Consider the following 7,127-nt stretch of genomic DNA (forward strand, 5'->3'; position numbering starts at 1 on the left):
TGTCTCTCACACAGCAAATTCTCGACCTTTACTGTGAACATCATGGTTCACTTTCTGATTACTCTGGTTCTTTTCCCCTCAAAATTAGGGAATGCCAGCCTTAATATTATACAAGATCAACATTTCATAAGCAATTCAGAAGGTGTTCAACCTGTAGTTGCATAAAGGTTTGTGCAATAGCTGCCCGGAAATCCTAAACTTCATGTTTCTAACATTCCCTTGGATAATTTCTGCCTGTTCTAAAAGTGCTGTTCTTTCTGCAAACCCATTGGATGAGGGATGATACGGTGCAGTTCTGACATGTTTAATCCCATTTAGGTTCATGACTCTCAGGAATTCCAAGCTAGGGAAAGCAGTACCATTATCCGACACAATAACCTCCGGTAGACCATGTACACTAAAACATTGGCACAGCTTTTCAATAGTTGCACATGATGTAGGCGATCTCACTTCATACACATCTATCTACTTTAACTGTCCATCAATGACCACTAAAAACATGGTACCTAAAGATAGACCTACATAGTTTATATGTTGTCTAACCCAGGGTAAACCAGGCCACTCCTATGGATGCAGTAGAGCTGAAACAGACAACTTCTGCTGTTGGTTGCATACTGTTTCCAGTGTCAGCATTTCTTCTATGTCACTATCTATAGCTGGCCACCAAATATAACTTTGTGCGAGCAGCTTCATTTTCAAAATACCAGAGTGACCACTATGAAGTTCTGTCAATAGAGGTTCTTTTCCTTGCAACAGGATAACGACTCTTGCTCCCCATAATAAGATATCATCTTGACCACTCAGTTTAGACTTATGGGCATAGAATGGTTTTAATTCTTCAGAGGCTTGTGCATTTGACCATCCTTGCAATTTCTGTTCTTGGAATCTTGATAAAATTGTATCCTCATTTGTCCAATTCTTTACCCGTTTTGCAGACTGGTGGTGAGGAGTCCAGGATATTCAAAACAAGTGCTATCTCTCGAGGTACTGGAGCATGTGTAATGCTATCTGGCAAAAGACGACAACTGATGGCTGCATTTGCTATATGCACACCTGGACAGCGCATACTCCTGTGCCATCAAAATTAAAGCCCATCTTTGAATTCTAGCAGAGGCTATCGGTGGGATTGCCCTATCTTCACTAAACAAGCCCAACAGTGGCTTGTGATCTGACACTATGGTGAAGTGACGTGCAAATATTGATGGAACTTCTTTTCTCCAAATATGACGGATAAGCCTTCTTTTTCAATTAGAGAGTAACCTTTCTCCCTTGCAGAAAAGGGTTCTGGATAGATATCCTATTGGTCTTTCAGATCTAGGGAGAGGTACCACAAGTATGTATCAATTCCTTAGACAGGTCATAGTGCACTAGCAGACACGATGATTGTAAAAGCTTCTCGGCTCTTGTGAAGGCTTCCTCTTGTTGTGCCTTCCAGGACCATCCGTGGTTCTTCAATAATAAGTGTAAAGGGGCTAACACTATAGCTAGATTAAGCAAGAAGCGGCTGTAATAATTTACCATGCCCAAAATGGACTTGAGCTCAGTGACATTGGTAGAAGGTGCTTCCTTGGTGCCCTGAATTTCTCCTCTGATGGATGCAACCCTTAGGTATCCACTCGATGACCCAAATACGTGACTTCAGTTGCTTGGAAAGTGGAGTTCTCTTTTTTCAAACGTACGCTGCCAGCCTCCAAAAATCTCTTCAGAACCTCTAGGTTGGCCAAATGTTCTCCTTCTGTTGATCCTGTGATCAGGATGTCATCCAGGTACACCATAACATGGGAAAGTCCTTGTAGTAGGCTTTCCACGATTCTTTGGAAAATCGCAAAGGCAGATGGCACGCCAAAGGGTAGGTGTGTATATTGGTGTAGGCCCTTGTGCATGTTTATAGTGACATACCCTCTTGATGTGTTGCCTAGCTCTAGCTGTTGGTGTGCATGGCTCAAGTCCAGTTTAGTGTAGGATCTTCTTCCTGCATGTTTAGTGTACAGATCTTCAATCCTGGGATTGGGTATTTGGCTAATTTAGAGCCTTGTTCACAGTTAATTTGGAATCTCCACAGATGTGAATGGTTTGATCTGGTTTCATCAAAGGGACTATGGGTGCTGTCCATTCTGAAAATAGGATAGGCTGGATTATTCCTAACTTCTCTAAATAGCACAATTCTGCATCCCCCTTCTCCTTTTAAGGCATAGGGCACAGGTCTTGCCTTAAAAAAACCAGGGTGTTGCTTCAGAATCCACGTATATTTTTATTCATAGACCTTTTATTCTCCCCAACTCACCTCAAAATACTCTGTTATACTTTTTTAAAAATAACTCAGAAAGTCCTCCTTTTCTGACTTGAAAAACTTCTGACCAGATGAGTTTAATTTCTTTCAACCATTCATGGCCCAGAAGACGAGGTCCTTCTCCTGTTACAACAATCACTGGCAGCTGGGCTGCCTATTGCCTGTAGGATACAGGTACAGAGGCAATGCCTTTCACCTGTATTGCCTCTCCAGTATATGGTTTTTAGTTGAGCTGTGGTTTGCTCCAAACTCAACAGCAGGGTACCTTCTGAGGTATTTAAAGATGCGTTCTCTCACCACTGTGGCCAATGCTCCTGTATCAACTCCATGACTAGAGGCTTTCCATTTACTTGAAGGGTAACAGTGATTGGTTCAGTTTTCTTGGCCTTTAGGTTGTGTAGGGAACAGATTTCAGGATCAGCAGCTTCTGGTTCATTATATTGTACACTTCATTCAACTTGGCCTGTTGTTTGAATGGCTGTCTTGATCTAGCCCTGCACTGTTTTACAACATGCCCTTTTCTGTGACAGTAGTGGCATTCTGCCTCTTTAAATCTGCAGGTTTCAGGTACATGATTACACCCACATCAATAACACTAACTTCTGGATTGCTGGTGAGCTGCTTCCAGGATTTATTTTTATTTTTCGAATGATAGGGACCGTGTCCCACTTCACGGTTGCCTCCCAGGTCTTCACGCCATGCCCAGTGGCAGGTTCCCGCCCTAACTGCAGAATGGCACCATGCTGCACACTCTGCAAAACCTGTGAATCCCTTACAGCACTCTCCATTGTTAGCGCTATCTCCATGGTGCGCGTCAGGTCTATATCAACTTGTGCAAGTAAATGGTGCTGAATGGCGTCATCTTTTACGCTGCAAACCAAATGATCTCACAGCACGTCGTTATGAGTGTCACCAAAGTCATAGTACTCAGTTAACTATTTTAATTTCGCGATGCAAGTTGTGATCGACTCACCGGGGGCCCTTACTCTAGAGTTGAACTTGAATCTTTGCATGATCACCGATGGTTTAGGCTGAAAATGTGCCTTCACGAGGTCTACTAGCTCAGTGAAGGATCTGAATTAGGCACGTTCAGAGCTGTGAGATTACAGATTAGGTTATATCTTTTGATCCCACATACATTTAGTAGAATTGCCTTCTGTTTCTCCTCCGCTGTTAATTCATTCACCACAAAGTAAAAACCTAGGCTATGTACTGACTCCAGTCCTCGATGAAGGAGTCATACAGGTCAATTCTGCCGAAGAGTGGCATTGCTGGTGAATATACTTCTTTTCTCTTCCCTTAAAAATCAAAATATTCTCAGTCAAGAGGCAAGGTAGCATTGGAGCTATTTAGCCTTGTCACCAACTGTAATAAACTGGAATGCAGGGCAGGTTTCCGGCAAGAAACAGTAAACTTTATTTACGCAGCTCCTGATGAAGCTACCGAGACCAAGGCTAGGAAGTTCCACCCCTAAGATTACCCACGTTTAGGGTTGATTCGTCTGTACAGTCACGTGATCCCCGTAATAGTATGGTAGGTTTAACTTACAATTAATACAAGGGACAACTCAGCTATTGGGAAACAAGGCAACATGTGGGATACTAACTGGGAGTGATGGGGTGGGGCAAGGCAAGAGATGTGGAAGCACCATTAGCAGACTCCTCATTCCCATATTGCTTTTCATCATCGTACCTCTCATGGTCCAACCGCACTTCCCTGCTGGTAATGAGCTGGAGAGCACTTTGCTGCAGATCAGTGGAGTGATGGGCCATTAAGGTTAGGGTTTCCTGAATCCTATTTAAGGTGGCAATCATGGTATGTATGCAAGCTATTAGTGAGAACCAGCATGTACTCATTTGATGTTCCACACAGGTGACCACTCTTTTCATTGACAACTACTTGACCGCAAAGTCCTCAGGCATAATGCCACTCATGCTCGAAACAGACTCCCCCATTTTTCTATAAGCATATACATTGTGGCGTAATGTCTGCTGTACATCAAATTCTTTGCTGTTGCTCCAGAAGTTCTGCAAAGGCTCCTCGAAGTTCAACATTTGCAGCCAGTTGAACAGGTCTTGGAGAGTCTGGCAGCCTCCAGCAGGAGCTCTCCACTGCTGTCCCTGGCTTCAACATCTGCTCTTGCTCCAATTATGAATCACCACATGAAAACCCAACTACCTTCCTTTCCAGTCTCATTATTGTGAGTATCTGAGCTGGTGCATAATCTGAATGAGTTCTGTGTTGGTGTACCCTGATAGGGAGTGATTTCCTTGGAGGAGTTGTCATTATCCTTCTGCACCACCTCCTGCAGAACACCCTGTGGAAGATTAAAGATGTGAGTTAAAACTGTCAAAATAAACACGTTTTAAGTGATCATTATGCATAGGATCATATTTTACTCACCACTGACATCAAGCCAAATTGATCAAGTGTTGTATACCATGTGGCCATCTGATATACAATTCTATCACCAGGTAGCTGGGAGATCCCCAACCCGATGGCTAAACATGCTGAGACTCCACTGATATTAAGCACCTCCTGCTCTCTAGCCATCAGTTGGGAGAAGACTTCTGGTTCTCTACCTGTTCCACATGTTCTGTGCTTTTTTCTCCTGGAAGGAGGAAAACGAGAGACCTATGAGTGAGAGTAGTAGCATGGTTGAAATGAATAAAATGCGTGTATTTGTTGAGGATGACTATGAGGGAGAGGCATGACATTGCATAAAAGTGGCAGCGATTGTTAGTGCTGTTTGGATAAGGTAGGGATTTGAGGAAGTGCATAAACCAAGAGAATGGGTGCATCTACAAGTTAGGTTGGTGTGAGGAGTGATGTGCTGGCTAGAGAAGGCAGAATGAGGGGGTTCGGGTGATGAAAACATCACAATGTACATCAATGTACCACTCTACTGACCTTTCCCATCTACTTAGGTTGTTAAACTGCTTTTGGCATTGAGTCCAGGAGCATGACATCATGCTTCTGCGGCTGACCACTATCCTCCACTATTTACTTGGTTTTGTTGGTCCCATCAGAAGGGAACAGTATCACCCTGTGGGCCTTTACAGCACACTACCCCCAAAAAAAATTTAGGGAGGTGTCACTAAAACAAGGCGCAGCCTTTGAATATGCATGTTCCATTTAGTCACTTCCTTGTATTCTGTTCCGAGCTCCATAATCCAATAATTTTTAAGTTTATGATGTCACTTTAAATTCTGGAGTTGAAATCAACTCAGGCAGGCTGGCATCATGCCCTGGTAGGGAAACTCAGAAATAATATGATAACATAGTGCTGGATTAAAAAGCAATTGACAGATGTGTTGCACTTACTTCCAGGTTTCCCATATGGTACCGACCTCTCCCCTGTTCCCAGCGTTTCAGCAACTCAAACTCCAGCCCATTAAGTCAGAAAATGCTGTACCTGCTAGTAAATCCTTTCGTAAGATAAATCTGGTCATTGCACAACACTATAACGTCAATTAAGACAAAACTCTTTCCTGGTCAATCAGGAAAGTACCCCAAAATGTTTCTCCTAAGTGTTTCTTTTCCAGAGGCAGTGACTTGTCCTGGACTAAGCAGACATTGGAAACCTTGCTCAAGAATCCAAACTAGATTGGAATCCTGGGCAGTCTGTACCAGCAAGCTGTTTGACCACTATTTGAGGCTGCAGGGAAAAATACAGGCCAAAGCGCCATCACAGCCAAGTCTGGTTCTACCCTCACTTCCAACAAGGATGATGGATAGTAATCACAAGTAGGTGAGGGAAATTAAAAGATCTTCCTACACTATATGGCTCAATTCAAGTACATGTTGCACATTTACCCCATGAGCAATTAGATAAGCAGTTCTATAATAGATTTTAAAAGCAGGTTTTGCACAGTCATCAGATTTCAAGCAACCATTTTTCAGGATTAACTGTTGCTCAAAACAGATACTTCCATGCATACATGAATATCAACCTTATCACTCCACAACCTTTCATTTTCTCTTTACACAACAGTAAGGTGCAGGAAAACTGTGCTAAACACTTTCAAGATGGAGACTCACATTTTGTAGATGCAATCATCACACTAAGACTCTCTCAAAGACTGCATCCATTAAATCATTCCGAAATACAACTACCCTTTTAGTATTTACTACATGCTTATAGGATTGTCAGTCAGCTTTCATTTGTAGCAACACCAAAAGACTGAATGCTGCAATATTACTCAATAGGAAAGGGAGATTTGAATGGAGTTTTGCCAGTGAACAGGTATGTATGAATTGAGTGGTAGAAAAGGAGGGACGTATTGTATAAAGGAAGCAAGGGCAGAATAGGTTAAAAAGTAATACTTAAAATTTCAGTCAACGGTGAAGCAACAACACCCCTGACCTTGAAGGACAAATATCTAGTGATCTCTGTGGTGACGACTGCCCCTTTTCCGATGTTAGTTTGAATCTTACGCCAACTCAAGGGCATCTCTATGCATCCAGCAATTTCCTACCAGAAAACTTTGGCATAGTTTTGCGGTCAACAGGCATCATATGAGCTCATTTGTGATCCTCTGCATTCAAAAGCAATCATTTAACCATCATTTGACATCCCAAGTAATCAAATAAAATCAGCTGACATCATTGGTGATCAACTGACATCAAATGAACTCATACAAGACTCAAACAACATCATTTGTGATCATTTAACGTAATTTAATTGCCTTCAAAGTGCTCAGAAGCATTCAACTGACATCAAAAGCGATCATAGAGAATTTGTCCTCACGAACAAGCTATGTTATAGTGATCATGAGTTTCAAACAACAGCTGACATTAACAATATCATGGCCTGGATTTTTCTAAGTTCCAGCTG

Source organism: Carcharodon carcharias, chromosome 9, assembly GCF_017639515.1.
Source record: "Carcharodon carcharias isolate sCarCar2 chromosome 9, sCarCar2.pri, whole genome shotgun sequence".
NCBI lineage: Eukaryota > Metazoa > Chordata > Chondrichthyes > Lamniformes > Lamnidae > Carcharodon > Carcharodon carcharias.